Here is a 22,282-nt window from a genome sequence, read left to right on the forward strand (position 1 = left end):
CTGCATGCAGAGGGTCACCGGGGAATGTTTACCCTGTATCCCAGCGCAGTGGGAACTGAATGACAGGACCTCCATTAGCCTAAGCAAGCATTGTAGGGGACCCGATATTGCATTCCCAGTAGTAACTGTTGGAATCGTCTCTTCATTCCCCCTAAATCCCCTTCAATCAGAGTTCAAATATCTTTCCAGTAAAAGGCTGCTTCGTAAATCTCATTTCGGTTCAGGCAATCTCATAGCACTTGTTTGAAACTCTTCCTCCTGCCCGTGAGAGGAGGATAAGCTGGTCCTGCTCAGGGCAGCGGCTGCACCTTTGGTAGAGCCGTCCCGGTCACCGGCAGAGCACAGAGGAATCAACCTGAGCGCACGCACTGATAACGCTGGATACATGCTGCAAAATACCGTGAAATGCACATGAACATACCACCCACACACCCGACACCGCTGAATACCTTTCTTTGATCAAGGTTTCCTTGAGGACAGACGCTGGGGATTGTTTTGCTTTTGTCTTGGGAGACTGGAAGAGAGGCTGTGTCTTCACCCTCCCGCACCATAGGCTCTCCCTAAATAAACAGTCCGGCCCTGGCAATCCCTAGCAGCGTCAGATACACCGAGGTCGAATCCGATCGATTTTCTTTGGCACACGATTTGTACACACAGCTCTCTCAGGAGTGACTGCCCATCACTCCTGAGCTGCCTTCTTAAAAGCTAATCTTCTCCTTTGTCATGCATTGTTGTCACTCTCGCTTTGAGGCTAATTAGTCTCTAATTTCTAAGGGGATTTCAAGACCAATGAGATCAAAGGAAGTGGATGGGGGCGGCCGAAGGATCCCTCTCCTCGAAAATACTTCCTGTTTGCCTACAGGACCGCAAACATTTCCCGCCGGCTACCGAGATTTGCCGTCATTGACAACTCAGCGAGCGAACTGCGCACCCCTTTCCCGGGAAAGGGGCAGCGGGAAGTCCCTCCCCGTCCCCGCTTGCCCGGCGGCGGGGCGGGCGGGCTGCGCGGGCTGCGGAAGGTGCGCGGGAGCCCAGGTACCCTGGACAGCTCCGCAGAGGGCCCGGGCAGCACCGCAGGTACCGGAGGGGGACATCGCCGCCACCCCCTCCTTCGGGACGACAACCAACCTGTCCCCATCCCATCCTGCGGCACCGCCACCGCCGCCGCTGCTGCGGCACCGCGGCTGCTCCAACAGCCCGCCCAAGGGTGGGTAAATAGCGAAGAATATTCTCGCTAGGGCTGAGAGGTTTCTTAGCGGGTAAGGAGAGAGCCGCTCAGAGACTTGCTTATTTGTAACTAATATGGGGCAATAGAACACCTGGTGAATGAAGCAATGAGGCAAGGAGGAACTGTAGAACATCTGTTGAGAGAGGTGTTGCCTAGGGAGCATCCAAAAGTAAGTCGAAAAGATGTAAATGTTGTTGTATAAAAACACTCGGTGGAAGAAAGATCAGATGTATATTTATGACTGACCCACAAAGGACCATGACTTATTTGGGCTCCTTTTAGTTGAGGTGAAAAGTATTTAATTTACAGACACAAAGGTAAAAAATTAAGGACAAACGCCATGAAAGACATGTCTCAACAGAACTCAGAATTATCATGGAAAGACAACTACTTCAGACAGTGAAATAAAATAATGGAAAAATATTAACTCATCACCTCTATGTCAAAATTCACATGAATTTACTGTCCTGTAGGAAACTGGCATTTCGCAGAGGACAGACCTGCCCTTCACCAGGGTATCTTCAGAGAGAAGCTCTTGCTCACCTCTCTAGTTACAGATTTTTGCAGGACACAAGCTACAAAGACAACCAGAGGTTTATATTGCAGGAACATAAAGGGACAAGCTTTTCCAGCTAATAATACATCACAAAGTAATTCAACATAAGCCCTAAAAGTATCAATGCTTCTTAAAGGAAGCAATAAAGACAGAACTATGACAGGACTGGAAGGTCCTAGCAGAAAATGAAGACTTGTTACCACGGTGAATCCTTTTGTAAAGAGGATTTTTTCCTCTTTGTATCTCTTTCTATTCCCCCTTATGTTTTGCTAAAATATTGATTTTTCTCTGATATCAAATATTTTAGATTATATAGAATACACAGAATGAACTGTGGTTCCACTAATATGTGGCACTTTTTTATTTGGTGATTTTTGTCACTTCGGGGAAAGTATGGAGCTGAGGCAATATATAATGAATACCCAATGCTGCAAGACACAGATTTTCAGTGCCTAGAAAAAGCAAGAATGTCATAGAAGCAGAATGAATTCCCATAAGACGTTGCTTTGTTACTCCAAAATTGTCTCAGACCAGATTAGGTGATCCAAAGTGTGTTCTAGATTTGTTTCAAATATGAATGTAGTTTGCTTTTTGACGCCTACCTTCCTTCAGCCCTCTTTTATTCTAGCTTTTCATTTCACTTGTTTATCAATTAAAAATTTGCTCACAAGATGCTTAGAGATGCTACAAACTGATGGCTACAATTTCAAACCACTGTGCAGCTATTTCCAAAATTAATCTTCAGAAATATCTATAAAATTATTCTGGATGCTCATGTAGGGTTTGTGTTTAAAACTCAAACCACAACTTTTCTAATTTATTAGCCCTATCAAAAAGCTGTATATATATATATATATCCTTTTCTGCCCAGCCCTTTTATCACCTTGTGTGCTGTGTGCCTGTGCTGTTAATTGTCTACAGTATCACACAGGAAAATACAGCCACTCTGATAATTTGGAATTATTGATTGAGATGCTATAGATTTTAAGACTGACCTGTACTTTACTGGAAAACTCACTGTAAGTCAGCAGTGACTCTGAGATGAAGAAATATGTAGGTACTCTCCATCAGATATGACTCATTAAACAGGGACCTGAAAGGTGGTGCCTGCTTTGGAAACCATAAAAAGTTAGATATGCAGCTGAAAAAAATGTCTACACTTTTCTTTGTAGAATGGAAAAAAAAATCTTCCCTCCTTTTACTGATCCATTAATAGTTTGACAACTGCTGTCATTTTCAAACTCTGGCATCAATAACAGAAGCAGATGGAGTCAGTGGGACACTAATGCAATCTCTTTAAAATTATTGGCATTGCAGTGATCTTCTCATTAAACTTAAAATTAGAGTAATGTCCATGGATCAGGACCTTACTACCTTAAAACACAGGACAGTTTCTGTCCTGTTGGACTCACAGTTGGCATTCCTGACAGGCCAGACAGGATCAGTACAGAATATGTGTGTGGAGATTGGGACAGCTCACAAAGGAATAGAGGGAGTTTAGACAATATCTCATCTTGACCCTTGGTCAATCAGTATTGAAGAGGAAGACACTATGGACACCATTGATGAATTAATACAAAAAGGAAATATTTACACAAAGCTAGTTGAATACTGGTTATTTCGGTGCTAGAAGAATGCCGTAGTATTCAAATGAAAGCATAGCAAATGTGATTGAATGTGATATCACTGGAAGAGTCACAGAGTCCTCAAATGTCCCAATGTATTATGAGATTAAATAGGCAGTGAACACTGGACTGTGATAGAATTTATGTTAAAAAATTTTATGTCTGAGTGACGCTGAAGGAGGCCTAACAAAATGTATAAAATGAATGAAAATGGTCAGTACTTTTTTGAGTGCCTTACAACAAAGCGCCAGAAAGGAGGAGGCTGATGAAGTCAAGGTCAAAGCTAATACACACTGGAGGAATCAGTGCTTTGCTGTCTGAAATTGCTGGGAAAGACTTTGGTACACCACAAACAGGTGAAGTGTAAAGAGGTGAGAACAAAGTTACCTCAGCCTGACTTCCTCAGATCTCTTTTTCAGAAAGAATTGGTCGACTCCATCAGTTAGGGAAAATAATATGGGTACTAGAAATGGGCTCATTTTACCAAACTGCTGGATCTTATCCAAGCAACAAGTTATCATGGAGATGTTCTGATTCCTGCAGAGATAGGAGCACCTGTAGTAAACATCATGGTCCACTTTAAGTCTGTCTCTCCTGATGGGAGAAGCTTGGAGATACCATCTTGAGTTCTCTAGGATGAGCCTTAGCTCTAGAATTAGTAATGTATGAATAAAGACTAAAAGAAATCTGGTAAGATTTATATCCAGAGTATGTAGGCAAACACAACTGGATGCATTTGGTGCAGTGACCAGAGTTTGAGTCTGTAAGAATTCTCTGCAATTTTTTTTTCTAAATAGTTTACCTGCATAGACAGTTTAAGAATTAACTTTATTCCTGGCTGATGATATATGTATGAAATCTCTGCTCACAAAGCAGGTGAAGAACATCTTACTAGTTCAGCAGTGGGATTACTTCTATGCTGAAAACCAGAATAAATTCAGTGAGCCAAAGCTTTACAGTCTGATCCTATCAGTAATTTCAGGCACTGATCCTACTTGCATCTGACTGTATTAATGCATTCCTCTGTCATGCCTGCCATTAATAGGACTCCAATTTGAATACAAGCACCTACTTACAAAGATCAGGTTTCACAACTTGGCTCTCTCAGACAAAAATGTGACATTCGGTAACATCATTATTCCCTGACACAGGAAATCATTAGGAAAAATCAATATTTTGGGCAAAACCTAATAAAACTAGGTATGTTCTGCCAGTAAAGTGCAGTTCATTTTTATTTACAGTGGTATTACACACCATTTGGAGAGTTTAAAGAAGCAACTGTTGATATTTCCCCATACAGGACCAAAGAAATGACGAAGAAAAAGTTTGAAAGTGTATTCTTGGGTAAATCATAGACAAATGAAATGAACAGCTGTGGTTAGGGTGGGATGGGATTCATCATGCTTGCAAGGTTTTATGAATGATACTTTTTTCCTTAATCATAACCTTAGGGGTGGGAGGGATTGAGAACAGGGCATGCATTAAGGTTGGAATGTCAAACTTGACTTTGAATTTCCTGGCTTTTTATCAGCATGTATGAAAAAGTGTAATGCTATTCAAACATCATTTCTTTAATCTTGATTTTGTTATATAATTTTTTTTGTGAAATGGAATGTAATAAAATATATATTCTTTACCTAGAAGTCTAGATTTTTCAAAATCTTTATTAGAATTATTTAATTTTATTGTTTTATAATTATGTACTAGAGGCATTAATTAATGATTTTTTTCTCTTCTACTTCTCACAATTTTTAAAAAGCGGGGAAATGTCAGTCTAAAATCTATTTTTTTGTGAGGATTTTGCTTATCTATCAACAGAATAAGTATATGTTTGATGGAGGACCAAGATTCATCCTTTTCCTTTTTTTCTATTTTTTACAGACTAAATTTAATTAAATTTACAGATTAAATTTACAGATTTTTTTATAGTTCACAGATGTATCTCCTGCAACTAGCAAAGGGACTGAGCTAAAAGTCATGTACAGAAAACAGGTCTCCTTTGCCAAGCTTCTCAACCATCCATTGCCTTGCTAGCTTCTGGCTGTGGTATTCTCCTAAGGATATGTAATTTCTTTTCTTCATAGTCCCTCTTAACAGTTCTTAACAGCTTGTGTCTTTGTGTGTATTGTAGACAATAGGCTACAATTACAGTAGCACATAGTATCTTTCCAACTGAATTTCCATTTCATTCCCATTCAACACATTGGAAGCAGCTAATGTTATGGATAGTGTTTGTTTATTTTTGCTTAGTCATTCACCATTTTTTTTTATTCTGTGGTAAACTAGTCATGATTAAATATAAGATTTAAAATCTTGCTTCTAAAAACATTTCTCATGTTTTAGCAGCTGCCATATCAATATGCTTGCTAGATTTGCATTGAGTAAGTATTGTTTCTCTTTACAAATGGAAAGCAGGAACAGAACAAGTGTCAAAGAGAAATAGAAGAATTGTGGCAAAAAGAACAATAAAGTAAATCGGAATTGAGAGATTGATTTATCTAGAATTTAACTTCTGTGACCTTTTGTGTTATAGACTTTTAACCTTAGGAAGATCCCATTCAAGTATTTAGCTGTAAGCACTTGGTCCCTCTGTGGATGGTATATGACTTTTATATTAATTATATGTAATACATATTCATCAAGTGATTTATTAATATATCTCTGGAACATGTTTTTATTAACAACATGGAGTAAGCTTTGATTGCTTACTAAACCTAAAAGGTTTGATTCTGCAAATGTAGTTTTAAAAATACATACCAGTGTTACTGCTATTTGACAGACTTTTTTAAAAGTGAACTGCAAAATGAAAATTTCCATTTTACATTCCATCTATTACTCCCATGTGAGTCAGTGGCAGGGCTGAAATCTTTAGATCCATAGTGCTGCTTACTGCCTATGCAACCAAATCTTCTCCTCCCTCTGCCATCAGGATCTGGGGGATGGTGACACACTTTGCCAGAAATTTTCACAGATACTTGCTGGCAGCATCACTCATAAACTCCTGCTGGATGATGCCCTGTGCTGTCCCATGCCATGTGATGGCACTCAGGATGATCTGCTCCATGGCCTTTCCCAGAACACGGTCAGGTGTACTTCCCTATATCTTCCTTACGACCCTTCTTGTAGACAGTTCTCACATTTGATGACCTCCACTCACCTGGGACCTTCCTGGTTAGCCAGGGCTGCTGGTGGATGATGAAAAGTGGCCCAGTGAGCATTTCTGCCAGCTCTCTTGGTACCCTTGGGTGGATCCCAGCCAGCCCCACAGACCTGTGCGTGTCTAAGTGATGTAGCAGGTTGTTGACCATTTCCCCCTGGACTATGGGGTCCTCATTCTGCTCCCTATCCCTGTCCTCCAGCTGGGGGTACTTAGGGAACAACTTAGGTCTTACTACTGAGGAAAGGAGGAAAAGAGGCTGGTTACCTTACTTTCCCTGTAGAACATAGTTTAGTCTTACTTTCCCGGGCTTCAGTCTTCTCACCTCTTGAGGTCCATGGGTCTTTTCCCCAAACTCCCCCTTCTCACTGTTCTATTTGCCCCCTTTGTCTCTCTCTCTAATCATAGAGCCCATTTTCACTTGCTGTTGGGGTTGTCCAACCCCAAGCCTTGGTCTGGCACAGCACTCAGAGCTGCACTAATTTACCATTCTCAAGCATGAGCACTAAGAAATTTGGCAACATCAATAGAAAGCAATAAGCAATCTAGAAGTTATATGGCAATTTGAAGCCATATAACTTCTAGCCTGCTCTAGCAGCGTAGGTCTTAAATGAGGTATTTGAAAGTGTGCTCCCATGAAACATAAGCAATTTTCAGTATTTTGAAGGATGAGGAAATCAGTTCATTTCCCAATTGCTTTATTTACACATGATAATTTTGACTGGATTACAGAATAAAAGGGATCATCCATGTCAGTGTAATTGAGCTGTAAAATTAATGTTGTTATTAGTAATAAAATTATTAATAGCAATATTAAAGTTAATTAAATGGTCATTAGTTATATATATTCTTTTTATAGGTTTAACATTAGAAAGTAAAGAAGCCCACAGCCATTTTCATAAATCATATGTTTTTTAATCCATTTGTTTGATTCATGGTGTATGTGTGTAGGGAAGGAAACTAGCCTAAATGTTTCTATAATACCTTTCATGCTCAACTCACAGTAAAAACTTTGCCAGTCTACCACATCTTTAATAATCTGTGCCATAGAAAACACTAATTTGTCTAATTTTTCCTTTTAATATTTTTTTTAGGTGTGAGATTAAATGTTTTGAATGTTCATGAAGCTGCATTTTCTTTAGAAAATGTTTCAAAGGTGGTGAAAGATGTTGCCCACTGCCAACTGAGATGAGAGAATCTACCATTTTGGTAGAAAAACCTTGGGCAAGGTAAGCATTTGACTACTTCAAAATCTTGTGTAAGGTTGTCTTTTCCAATTATATGATTCACTACATTGTAAAGAATTCACATGTAGGTTTTTAAATATTATTTGAGCTGCCTTTGTTTATTCTCATTAGAACAAAAATAATATCTCATTTTCAGAAACCTGGTCAGACTATTCATTGAAAAAAGAAATTTGCATGAAATTGTGCCATAGACACATTGACACATAGATGCTAATGTCTACAGTGTAATTTTATTTGCTTTGGGTAAAAGTAAAATAACATAATAATCTTTTGAGGTTATTAGAAATACTAAATGAATTAAGATACTGGATTATTTTTTGAACACTTACACTAGAGCTATCTATCCTCCTCCCTATATGTGGGTAATTGCGTCACTTTTTATACTTCTTTCTGTTTTAGGTTTTGACAAAAGTGAAATATTCGTATAGTACAGAGGTTGGTTCTGATCAGTAATTATAAGGCAATAATTATCATGAATGTAAAAGGTTTTTGGGAGTAAATAAGAAGCAGTTGAATATGTTAGTACCTGGGAAACTGATACCCTGGCCCTGAGGAACAAGGAAGACCAGACATGACTTTTGTGGAGGTGTGTGGTGGTTTGACAGGAAATGTGTTTTTTGGGATGCTGTGTTTTTGGCCAATGGATATTCAGACTTTAATATTGGCATTTAACCTGGCCATTGGGACATGGACACGCCTCTGAGAACACGGGGTTAAAAGCAGAGCTCTCCCCTGGGAGGGCTCTCTTGGGCTTCCGGCGGGAAAGAGTTCGGGTCTCTCCCCCGGCCCAGCTGCTGGCTGGGCAGGGGGAGGGGAAAGCCATGTGGCCGGGAGAGGTAGGCCTGAGCCCCGGGGTGGAAGGGTGGAAGAGAGAAAGAGAGAGAGAGAGACACCGGGAGCCATCGGGCAGCCCCCCCTGAGAGACACAGAGAGAGAGAGAAAGAGAGAGAGAGAGAAAGAGCTGCTGCCTGAGACTGTAACCTTGAAGCTTGATAAACATGGGCCTCTGCCGGCAGCACGGCTGGGACGGAGAAGAGGGGGGGGGTTCAGCCGGCCGCTTGTAGGAGCTTTTAACCCCTTTTTGGAAAATGAGAACTTTACAGAACATTGACCTTTCCTAGAAGATAGAATGGAAGATGAGGAAGAAAATGGGCCAGTGTGAGAGAGGTCTGGGCAAGCGAGAGATAGTAGAAGAGTAGAGAAGAATCCTAGTGGGAAGAGATGATGGAGTAGCTTTTGCTGGACTCTTTTTGTATAGCCATGGACAGAACCATGTTCCTTGTGATACAGAGACTGCATTCTAGGGGGAGGCAATGGCCCCAGAACCAAGAGGGTTCAGTGTTGATGCCCCTCGGCCCCAGGGGGTGAAAAAATATGGGGGGGACAGGTGTCCCAAAGGAGAGATTGTGGGGACAGGTGTCCCAAAGGAGAGACTGTGCCTTTTTGGATCGGGACAGAGCATCCTTAAAAGACAACCCTAGAAGCAGCTCTGGTCCGTGTTCAGTGGTGAGAGCACTGGACATGAAAAGGAAGAAGTCACCACGGCAGATGTACTCCGGGCGGTGCCACGAGTGACACGGAAACACACAAGGCTTCAGCTGTGTTTCCAGGGGAAGCCCATGGTACAAGAAGGACTCCTCTCCTCTTGATGAACTGAAGATTGATTGTCTAAAAGGTGCTGCTGGACCGAGAGTTGGTGATTTGAGGATCAAATGTATTGTGTTGAAATTTGGTGGGGGGAGGAGGAAATGCATTTGTGAAGTTTTCATTTTCCCAGTGTGTGTGTTTCATTTTATCTGTAGTTGTAGAGTAGTTAATAAAGTTCTAGTTCTTTTTTTCCCTAAGTAAGAGCCTGCTTTGCTTATTCCTGGTCACATCTCACAGCAGAAACCAGGGAGAAGGTATTTTCATGGGGGCACTGGCATTGTGCCAGTGTTAAACCATGACAAGGTGGAGTGTTCCTCCCATTCCCTTCCCAACATGAAGAGGAAGGAGAGACTTTCCTCTGCTATGCCTTCTGATTTATGACAAACATGTTGCTTTGCATCACATATTAAATTAGAAGATCTTTCAGGCAAGGACTGAATGTTCATATTGCCTCTGTGACCAGTAAGAGGGAAAGCTCAGACATTGCTGGACACTTTAACATTACCAGGAGATGAGAAAAAGATTAATTTTCATGTGTCATGACCAAAAAAAAGGGTATTTTAAAAGGAGAAAGAGCTAAACAGAGTCATAGCTTAGCTGGAGAAGGGGAAGGAGGAGTGAGTCTACAATACCTTGATGGCTGTGGTGTGGAGGAAAGGTGGACACTTTCCTACTGCATCAGTAAGTTGGAGATTTAGTAGTAGGATAGAGCTAGTTCCAGAACTAGCTATCACACACAAATGAAGCCCAAAGACCTTGTCATTGAAAATATTTTTAATTTTCAAATTCTGAATTCTGTCCAGTGAAGGGAAAATATAACACAGGAAGGCTGAACCTAAGAGCCATAGCAGCTATTGTAGCACTACTCATGGACACCATGATCTGAGGGCACAGCAAAAAATAAAACTATGAATAAGTAGTAAATTTTGAAAGCAAATAGTAAATAAAAAAATGTGCTCAAGTGGTGTTAAAATCTAGAGAGTAAGGAATGAGAACTCATAGTCCAGCTATTCTACAAACTCACTGATAAAAAGCAGTTTCTTCATATCCTGTCCCAGGTCATCTTTGCCCCAGATTTGCCCAAGTTGAGAGAATAACTGAATAATGAAATCTCACTCCCCATTAGGGATTTCCCCCAGGCTAACAGTGGGGAACAGCTCAATTAATTTGCACAAAGGACATTGTGAGTCATGGACAACTCCATCCTTGCATTTAAAACATTCCCAGACCACAAAGGCAATTATGTAAACACATAAGGAAGGACCTACAGATATTTACTGCTACCCACATAAATACAGGGTCCTGGCTATGGCATGTTTTGCTAAGCTGTAGAAAGTAATAATATTCTATTATTCTGTCTTTTCATCTTTTCTTTATTCAAACATGGGTAGAAAAGGTCTAATTTGCAAGTATAGGCATGTAAATACCACACTAGCAAAATATGTAAATATATCACCTTGTGAAAGGATAAACTGAAGAGAAGCAGAGTTGATTATTTGCATAGGGTTACCAAAATATGTTAGTTGCACAGCTAAGAACAAACCCACTGTCTCTGGTCTACTAGCTTAATTCTTTAATTGGTAGGTAATCCTGGCTCACAAAGTCAGGGAAAATCAAATCATTCACTTTTGCTTTCAAAGCTAAATCTCTCTGGGATTATCTCATTTGTGAGACCAGATCCAGAGAAAATAAGTTAGGAATGGAACAATCCATTTTATCTTTAGTTCCAGAAAGATTGAATAATTGAGGAAATCTATTTTCTTTCCTATTTTTCAGAAGTAAAAAAGGACATATAATCATATTTAATTTAGCTCAGGTAGAAAATCAGAGTTATGAATTAAAAACTTGATATACCTTAGTACACAGTAGTCAGTCAGGAGTGTCCTAGGATGTTGAAGATTAGCCATGGTGGTTTTGGTTTAGTCTTTATTGCTATGAGAGATTTTTTTCCAGGATTTCTTGACTCATTCCTCTAAGACTGTGTTGAAAGGGAGTTTCTTAATGCATTCTGAAGCAATCACATAATTTGTTCAGTTTTTTCTTTTTTTTTTCATTTACTATTTAGTAATACAGTTAATTTCTTCACAATATTTTAAACCACGTGTTTTAACTGCACTGTGTATTTTTGAAAGAGCTAATATTATTAGATTGATTATTCAAAGACAAACATAGAAACAATGATTTAAAGAAGTTGGGAGAGCAGGGCATTCTAGCTGACAGCCTTTTAATAGTCAAAATCATTATCTTACAAAAAATTAAACTAAAATTAATAATTGGATTAAACCAACTGCAGACCTAGGTAGCAGCATAAAGTCACTTAGAGACATACTTAACATGATGCTCTTTATATGGAAATGGATTCAGCAAATTTCCCACTGGGCATATGTATGCATGTTGGAACTCTTACAAAATAATTCTAGGAGGGGTGAAAAAGAGGAAATTTGCAATACCATCATGCAGCTACAATCACAGGTGCTGTTTTCAGTCAATGATAGAACTTATTGCTATGTAGCTGGTCTTGAGGTTGACAGAAAACTTTTGGAATAAAGTAAGAGCTTAAAAGGGGCAAGAAGTCAAAGGTTTTAAAATAAACTTTTTTCCTTTCGTTTTTTCCCTAGCTGAGAGAAACTCCCAAGCAGTGACTGAGAAAACAAGACCAAAGAATTGAGTGGGTCCCTTCTGGAACCTGGACTTTTCAGATTTTATCTGCCACTGTTTCCCATTTTACTTTTCATGTTTCCTGAGCAGACTGCTTACAGAAAATCATCAAGAAGACATAGAAGCTAATTTTGTCCATCAGCCTGTCCTTCCTCATTTCAGCTTCACAAGTCAGAAAGTGATGATTGGAACATCAGGAACCAGTGCAGCCTAATGCAGCCACTTGACTGGTCTGAGACCTCTTAATTGTTTTTCTTTTGGCTTTTGGCTAAATCCTCAATTAATCTTTCTGATTAATTGAAACGCAATGACACCATGCAGGAAGTGGAAAAAAATGAAAAAGCACATATATAGTAATTAATTTCTTCAGTATTTAGAGACAATTTGCAGACCAATATCTAGTCTGAACTAAAAGTAAGCAGGGACATAAAAGGTGATGGAACAAGACTCTGAAGTTAATTGCAAAGTAAAGTTAAGGAAAAATGCAAGTTTTCTGAGGTAGAAAAGCTACTGAGAATGATACAGAAGAAGCTGAAGTAGACTTTGTGGGTTTTGTCTTGGTTTTCACAAGACAAGCATTGCCTGATCTCACACCTCTGCATTGACTAATGAAATTTGATGAAGAAATGGAAACCAAATAATGCAGGGTAATTATTACTAGCAGAAATTGAAAGATAGTGGAGATGGATGGCATTCATCCAAGGCCACTGGAAGAGCTGACTGCAGAGACTGCAATACTACAGTCTCTGAAAAAAACACTGTGGTTATCAGGGAAATCCCTTACAACCAAAAATGGCAAACACTACATCTATCTTTAGGAAAAAATGAAAGGAGGACTTGGGGAATTTTGGGGCCCATCCATCCCTGTAAAGACTGTGAAGCATGCCCCTTTGGAATCCATCTTCAAACACATGAAAGCAATCAGGAATAACTAGTTCAGACTTGAGCAGCTTGATTGCCTGCTCTTATGAGACAGCATGATGAGCAGGCAGGAGGAAAACAATGGATACCCGGTGGTCAGGATGGTTTTTGGCACTGTCCCCAAAAGGATTCTCTCTGAATCTGAGAGAGTATGGACTGAAAGAACAGTTTGTTAAATGCATTGCAGACTGGTTCCACCACCACAGTAAAAGTGTAGTAGAATCAATGCTTTGGGTTCCAGCTGGTAATTAGCAAAGTGCCCCATGGCTTGGTACTGGGACTCATATTGTTCAGCATTTCCATCAACAGCTCAGAGGGTGACACAGAATATGTCCTCAGGTAAATCTGCAGATATTACTAACACGGAAGAATGGTTGATATGAAGAGTTGGAAAACTTTAATTCAAAGGAATCTTGAGAACTGGACCAACATAAACATCATGGGGATCCTGAATCTGTGTCGGAACAACCTCATGTACCCATACAGCTTGGGAAATAACAAGGTTCTGATGGACTGCAGGTGGAATGTAAACCTGTACTGCAAACTGCAAAGAAGGTAGACCATGTATTGGACTATGTTAGGCAGGGCATGGGAGCAACCTAGTAACCTGCAGGTACTAGGAGGGGAGGTACAAAGGTGATAAAAACATCCTAATTTTGGCAGACAGGTAGTACATCACTGAAACAGGCTGCCCAAAGAGTAGGGATGGGGAATCTTCAATTGTGAGCTTCCTAGGCAGGGTAGCACTAAGATATCTCTTACCTGAACTAGTGATAGATAGCAAAAGTAAAATTTTTGCAGGAGAGACCTCCAAATATCCCCTGCAAGCAGCATTTCTATCATTCTGATCCTTGGAATCTGGAGTTCTGAATCCCACTGTCTTTTTCCTTTGAAAGGGCGCATTTCTCCCCATAGGAGTATAAGGCATGTCCTCTCATCTTCAGTTTCTGAAAAAAAGTTGCCACAGAAGAGTTTATTTAGATTAAAATAAAAGCTCTTGAATTTATTTGTGTTCATGGCATCTGAGGAAATATACATGAAATATAACAGAATATTTTGATACAATTGGTCTGAACTTTTTAGTACCAAAAAAGCAAACCACTTATTTGTGTTCATAGATATCCATACTGATACAGTACCACTCACCTCAAGTATGATGAAAACTTAAGTCATAGAGTGATTTGCTGGTTAATGGCTTTGGTTCTTTGAAATGAAGTGTTGAATGCCTGGGGGCTGTGTGAAATACTCACTACATACACGCTCAAGCAGCAACAACAAAAAACAGTCAGTCAAACTATTACTATCTAAAAAAATAATCTGGAAGATTAGTCTTTTAATATCTTATTTACAAAAGTATTCATGCAAACAGAGTATAATTTCAGTGTTCAGTTTCTTACCTTGGAATTTGTTCCTATTCTGTCATTCATAGAGAACAGAGAGCAAACACCTGAGAATGCTAAATTAAAAGAAAACATCAGCAAAGAATTGTCTTAATGACTAGAAAATATGTTACCAAAACACAGAACAGAAACTCACTAATTTGTACTGTGCAGGCAAAGATATTGCATGTCATATATTTTTCTCTCAACTTCTATTGTATGGAATTCCAGACTGAACTGCAGTTTTTACAGCATACAGAGTACTTCACATGTGTGCAGTTTGGATTTCACAGGACTGTAAATAATTTTAACTGTTTGCATTTGTTGTTAGTTTTAATCTTTTAGATGCACGAACTCTTAAATTTTTATCAGATTTTCAAAAAACTTTGATACAGGATAATGCATCTTAAAAAATTGCATGCCTTTACTGTAAGTCTGAGAAGAATTTATATCCCTAAGGCTTTCCTCTAGGATATCTTCTGACATCAAAAAGGTAAAATTAGAAATAGATTCTATTTCTTTCAGATGTCTATTTAATTTTTTTTCTTCCGAACACTATAATTTAATTTTAAAGTTCACTTTGAAAATAAACAATAAATGAATGTGTTTTCAGAGAAAATGCTTTCTCTTTGCTCAAAATGAAAGCAGACATCTGGTTTCTAAATCATTATCTTTTAATTGTCTACCTAATCACTAGGTTTGGTGAATTTAGAAATGGCATTTATTTGCCAATAAGAAAATCACATTGCTGGCAGAAACCTCTGTTTTTATGCATGTATATGCGTGCAACTTATTCTCTTTTATTTTTCATATGTACCCATTTGCATCCACTTACCAAGTTATACACTTAAAATGCTGCAAATGCAACAAACATTGTCTGGTGCTTGCAGTTTTATTTAATAGCAAAACCAGTTTATTCCACCAATGAGCCTGTGTTTGTAGAAGTAAATATATAACATTCATTAGAGCTCTACTCTTTCTGCTCCTTGCTATCATTCGCAGTCTATCGATATAAAGCAAGTTCTATCTATCCTTCCACCCAGATGGTTGACGTTACATGTGATTGCATGAAAGCCCTGATATGAAATGCCTATGGCTTACTGGATTACCCTCTCCCCACATGTTTCAAATTAATAATAAAAAAGAAAGAAAAAAAGAACCAGTGCAATCTTGCTACAAAAGAACAAGAGTTTATTGTATAACAGGATTGCAGATGTGGAAAGGTGCTCATAATAAGGCTACACTATTTTTGTTTCATTGTGCATCTGGAATTCCAAAGGATCTTTAAAGCACTAGGAGCTCATACTAGACAGTCTTGGCTTTTTGATTAACTTAATATTCAGAGAAATGATTCATTTTTTGTAAATTCTGTGCCATTCATCATCATATTGTCATTTATGTAATCACAAAATGATTTACAAAGTCAAGATTTTTTTCTAATTTCTGAAACAATTTTAAGACATCAAAGACTTTCAGATATAAACATCAAAGAGCAGCCCAAATCAGAGATTTCTGGCTAAGACAGTTTAGTTCATTTAATATCCTCTGGTTTTCTAAGGATTAAATTACAGCACATAAAATTCTTGGAATCTGTCTTAGGAAGCTGTACTGTATATTTATTATTTATTACAGTATAGCTTTTTTTTTGATGGGGCAAAGGACTTTGTGGTAAAGAGGATGCCATCTTTTCAATTTATCAAGCCAGCAGCAAATTCTTATGAAATATTAGATGTACAATGATCTAATCCTACTGGGAATAGAGAGATGTGTTAACTGAGGAAATATTTGCACATGAGCTCAGGATGAAATGCAGCTCTCTTTTAATCAGCCTGTTACAGAGGGATGCTTATATGAATTTAATAAGAATGTTCTGGGAAAAGGTAAGACAAAACAAGAATAAAATTACTTCTTTACAGAAGGAATAATATCACTTGCTAGAGCTATTGAAAACAGTAGAATGGGTTTGTAGTATTGGCTAAGGAAGTAATTTGAAATGATTTCCACTATTTCCAAAATTTACGACAGGGAGACACTACAGAAGCTGCTCATATGGATACCAGGCATTGCAGGTGATTGGCACAGATGCAAGTCCTGGCCAGAGAATTTAGAGAGCACAGCACTGTAAATTCATCTAGTCAAGATCAATCATTAGGGACACATGAAAGTTTTTATCGTGCACAACTAAGAATAGAAGCATATACAGTCACATTCATTATCCACCTAAGAAAGACAGGATGTTATCAGTTGCCTTCAAGTAAGGAAGGTAGATTGAAATGTGTGCCTGGTTTACCAATATCAGGGAGGATCTGGCCAGAGGGAACAGCTACATGAAGTACAAACTCTCTATAGAATCTCTTGCTATAGACTGAATAATTAAACTTCTAAATGCTTGTCCTTGAAAGGCATGCAACCACTCTTTCAAAAGTAAACTACTGACTAGATGAACTGAGTTTCTGGGAATATAACCTCATATTACTGTAAAACAAGGTTTTGCCCAGATGAATTTCTATTCTAATGCTCATAACAAGCTGGGTTATGTTCAAGACAATTCAGGAACTCAAGCAAAAAAATGCATGGTTTCTAAAGGAAAGTCCCATAGATCTTTCATATTTACTTTCTCTGATGGGAAGATAATTAGATTACATGTAGAACAGTCACATCAGACATTGAATGCAGAATTATTGCCCAAGATAAAACTCCAGGCAAAAAAATATAATTTTATAAACAGGAAGAAACACTTGACTTTTTACCAAGATTTTATCTTTCAGGTATTTCAGTGCAAAATTCTAAAAGGCACTTGCTTTGTATAACCAATGAAGCTTAATTATATTCCCTTTGCTGATATCTGTGGAAATTTTTTTAGACAAGTCCTTCCTAAGTAACCTCTGCTGGTCTCATGTGAGAATGTGAGAAGAAGACGAGGGGGAGCATGTACCATGCTGATATAGCTCCACTGCCAGAATGAAAGAGATCCTGCACATCTGTTCTTATTTCTAGTCAATATTTTATGGTCACATAGACTGCTGATGAAGGCTTGTGCCTAACTACTCAAAGCAGAGAGAAAGCAAAATGGTATATGTGAGACAGTGACAACTGCCTCCTCTTCTGTACAGTTAAAACCCATCCCAGACAAATATAGTTAACATTATTGGGTTGAGAATTTCTCTGGCCCTGGTTCCTTAGCACATTTGTGAGGTGCTCATCATGATGCACTGCACAGAGTAGGTAATTTAAATTCAAGTATAAAAGAACTTCTGTCAATGGCTAGCATTGGTGTAGCTTAGCTTGAGTCTGGGTTAGAAGAGTCCCTTGGGATAGGATGTGGGGGAGGAATGGGACAAAGACTCCTTTCAGCCTCCACCAGGATTGGATTAAACCCAGGAAAGATAACCAGAGCTCTAGAAACTTTCAGGGCTGGTCACAAGAAGCAGCCAAGGAGGAAGCCTAGGAACAAAAGCTTGATTTCACCAGGATTTTGAAGATGAATTCTAATTTAGGTAGGGACTGGGATTTTCCTTTCATTGCTACCATGTAAGTTACAAAGAAGCTGGAGACTTTGATACCTGATTTAGCTAAGAAAATGTTGGAGATAGTGTTACAATTTCCTTGGATTTTAATAAATTCTTGTCCCAGTGTTAATGCATGGAGTTTTACTGAGTGATTTCTTCTGTTTGACTATGCTTCTCTGTTTGCAGGTACTTGGGTGAGTTGTATATCTGCTCAAAGAGTTGTGGTTCTGTGAGGATTCTTTGAAAAAGTGGCTATAATTGTGGTGGACTGAAATTTTGTAAAAGGTTTGGTTGTATTCAGAAAGGAAATACAGACTTTTTAAAAACCAACATTTTGATCACAGTGCTGTTTGTCATTCTTCAGACTATTATCTGAGAACAGCAAGCTTTAACAGGCTTTACATTTCCTGAGACAAAGGCCATTTTTTAAGTGTTTTGTTCAGTGCCTCCGTGAAGTTAGGCTCCCATTCTGCCTTCAGGAATGGATAAAATAAAAATGCTATATTAAACCCCATGTCATATTTGCCCCACTCCAAAGAATAAGAGAAGTATGATAGGATTAACAGCCAACTCTTTGCACCACCCAGTAGCATTCCCAGAAGAGGCATAGCACCTGTAGTTCTCTCTCTCTCTCTCCACACATACACACATTCTACTCTTACCCTGCAGGTATCCCTCCTTTCTTTAGGTCCCCTACAAGTGACACCTGCTCCCCTACACTACCAGCTTGTCCTAAGTAGCAGCAGTCTGCCTCACTCAGACATACCTGACATCTCTGTCCTTTCCCTTAGCCCTGGTTATTAGCCCCCTTGTACTTGCCCTGTTGGTGCTTTTCCTTACAATATAGGTGATTTCCTTCATTCCTCCTCATAGTCAAATGACACTGATTTCTGTATGCTCTTGTCCAACTGACCATTTATGAACACTTGCTGATGTATTCTGTAAGATTTCTTCTTATTTCAGGTTCTAATTTATTGTCCTAAACAGATGCTGTGGCATTCCTTCTCAGTCAGATCAGCAGTCATTGACAAGCAGCTGGCTTTGCCTAATAATACTGATGTAACTAATAAAAATGTTGTATTTGGAGAATGTAGATTTAAAAACTTCAGTTTGACATTTCTTGCCTTAAAAGTGGGTAGTGTTATGTTCATATGTTTATAATTTTAAATATTAGCAGTTCCAGTTCTTTTTAAACTTGAAGAATTCAGAAACAGCATATGTTTTCATCTGCTGTATCCTTTCCTATGAAATGCACAGGTCTTGAGTCTTCTGAGACTGTGGTGTCATAGTGTTGTTATTCTCTGAGTAAGCAGCGCAGCAGTGACTTCCTTAGGGCTAAAAATTAATCCAATCCCTCATTTTTATTTAAAGAGGCTTGGGTGCAATGAGAATTTGGACTTTGGCAGAACCCAGCCATATGATTTTGTTCTGGCTTCTCTTTTCCAACCCCAAATTAAATATTTTAATTTTTCTGATCAGTCAGAAAATGTTACAAAATTTTGGTTTTAATTTAAACCCCCATATGGATTTTTATGGGTCCCCAGTCAGCAAGCTAAAGAGGAATACCTGTTATTCATAAGAGATGGCACACTGTGTCATCTCAAATAGGCAGTGTATAATACTTCACCAAAAACATTGGTTATGTAGTCCCTGAATGGTTGTCTCAGGAGATTTATTTCAAAAGTCTATGAGAAGACTTTTGAAATAAATCTTCTGAATTTGACATATGAATTGTTGGTATGGTTATTTGGACTTTTCATGATATCTTTGTGGAGGGTGAAAGTGAAAAATTTCTAGGAATAGGTCCTGTGGCAAGACATGATCTCTTATGTTGCTACAAATGAGCTGACCCCAAGAGGAGAGCCATAGGGTGAATGGAGATTTGCAACATGACATCTGTCTAATAGAATGACAGGTCTGAAACCCTGAGGGCTGAAGGGCTAGGGCTGTTCATTCTATGTCAGTTTCCCAACACATGCTCCTTTTCCTAGGCAGTTGTTTAGTTCTCCATTTAAAAATGAAGACTATGGTGGCTTGTTGTGAAGACCACGTGAACTGGGTGCAACTTATTTAATTGGGGTTTAACTAATATGTAAGATGATCCTTTACAATATGAAGTGATTTCTACCCTGTTGATCAACTGACTCCATTAAATAAATGATCTATGCAGATGTTTAAAGGGCATTGTTGTGTAAATGGACAGCATCAATGGGCTGGTGAGTTACTGAGAGGCAGTGAGGTCCTGCATGTCATATGTGCTCTCTGTTCCTAGTGACTTCTGTGAGCATTCACTCACACTTGAGAGATGAAGAGCAACTCATGGGCTCAAACCTAAATGTACTGGAAAAACTCTTCAGCTGAAAAAAAATTTACACGCGTCAACTTCCAGCTATTAAATGGTTGATCTGATGTATTGAGTGCTCATGGCTCAGAATGGTGTTAAAACCTTGGTATAATAAAATCAGTGCTTCTTAAGTGCATAAACATATTCCACATGCTTTGTTAAATTAGTCACTTAATAATTGAATTATATTTTAAGGGAGTCCATTCTAGTTCATCCATGTTGGAATGAACTCCTTAAAATATGGTCCTTTTGAAGATGTCTCAGCCACTCTAGTACATGCCAGATGCTCACCACAGCTCTCCCTCCAAATGCTTTCATTCCAGATAGGTTAACAAACAAAAGTGATGGATATGCATGATAATAATGCTAAGTTTCATATTTCAGTAGTCAGGCTGTTCAGTCTTCATTCCTTGGAAGTCCTGGGAATTTAAACCTGACCCGCAAAAGATGTATGCTCTTAACTTTTGGACTTCCTTTTAGATCATGTATCATGTAAGTACAAAATTCATTATATCATTGCCTGTAAAGTCTGTGCCAAATTGCAAAACTTTTAACTTACAGAAAGGATTAACCAATCCTTTCTGCTTCTATGATTTTCTTGTCTCAATGGCTCTGCCGGGATTGCTGTGGTCTCATTATTCGTGAGACATGATACAGTAGGGGACATGATAAAGAAAAGGTAAGGAGGCCCTTGATAATTGCCCTAGGCAATGCTATCTACATCTCAGACAGTTCATATGGTAATTGTGTTTATGTGAGCTCACCCTGGAACTATAAATCTCATCTCTTATAGTAGAGGGGATTTTGAGGTGTCTTGGGCTAGCTTTTTCTGTTGCTTCAGTTATGACATTATACCCATATAAATAAGAATGGTGTGCTAGCAAAAGTGATGCCTAAAAATGGATGAAGAAAAACCACAACTAAGATGTAACCTTGTAGCTAGCTGGGGCATAAAATAGATGTCTATAATTCTAAGTCAAGTACTTAATTTTCAATGGGGTACTACATAAAATAAATTTATTGTTCTACCTCAGCTGTTTCAGGATTTCACAAAATGAGTATAATGTTTCTTGTCAAGTGGCATCTATATGCTTTTTTGAGACTGGTAAATAATAATAAGCAAATAGAATTGCAAGGCATAAAACATATGCAATGCAAAAAATAAAAAGCAAATAGACTGATAAATAATAAGGAAATAGAAATGCATTTTTAACATAGAAGTAGGATTCAGTTAGAATCTTATCTATATTTCTTAATACAGAATATTTGGGAAAATTTGTATGGGATTTAAAAGATTTGGAAACCTGACTAGGCTTTGAATAAGTTTTTCCCTATTTTCTCTAACTAGTGGAAAAGATATTTCTCAACACATCAGCTGCCTCTAATAACAGACTATGATAAAAAGAAATAAGATAATGATGGAGACTGTCAGCCATAACGCTTTCTGGTGAACTATTACTATCATTTTTTCTCCAAAATATGACTGACATCTTTTCTTTAGCCCTCCCACCCCTCACTCTTTATGTATATTGGCATGATGGCCCTGCAACTGTGGGGCACCATGTTTTTGTTGCTAAGCACTAGGAGAGAGTGAGCCATGGGAATCTTTAGCTATAATTTGTACTGAATTCTTTGAGGCTTTCCTTTAGCAAAAACAAAGAGTGGAACTTTTAACTCATTCATTGGCATTAGTGATGAAGTAGTGCTTGCATTTCACACATTCAAAGGCCACTGCCAGTGTCTGCTGAGTGATGGCTAAACAACAGATTTACCAGACAGTTATTTATAAAGCTTTGAAGATGGTGAATAATATTCACCATTATGAGGACCAGGCACACTTCCAGTGTCATCAGGAAATGGCATCCACTTTAGCTCAAGTTAATTTGATCCTGAATCTTTAAAGTGCCATTGTAAATTAAAACTATTCTAATTATATTTGATTAAAAATTAGCATGGAACTTACATTTATGAATAGTGTAATTTGACCAGAAATCCATGGGAATGTTGGAGG

The sequence above is a fragment of the Agelaius tricolor genome, unplaced genomic scaffold (assembly GCF_023055355.1).
Source record: "Agelaius tricolor isolate 1412-34295 unplaced genomic scaffold, bAgeTri1.0.p SCAF_6, whole genome shotgun sequence".
Lineage (NCBI taxonomy): Eukaryota > Metazoa > Chordata > Aves > Passeriformes > Icteridae > Agelaius > Agelaius tricolor.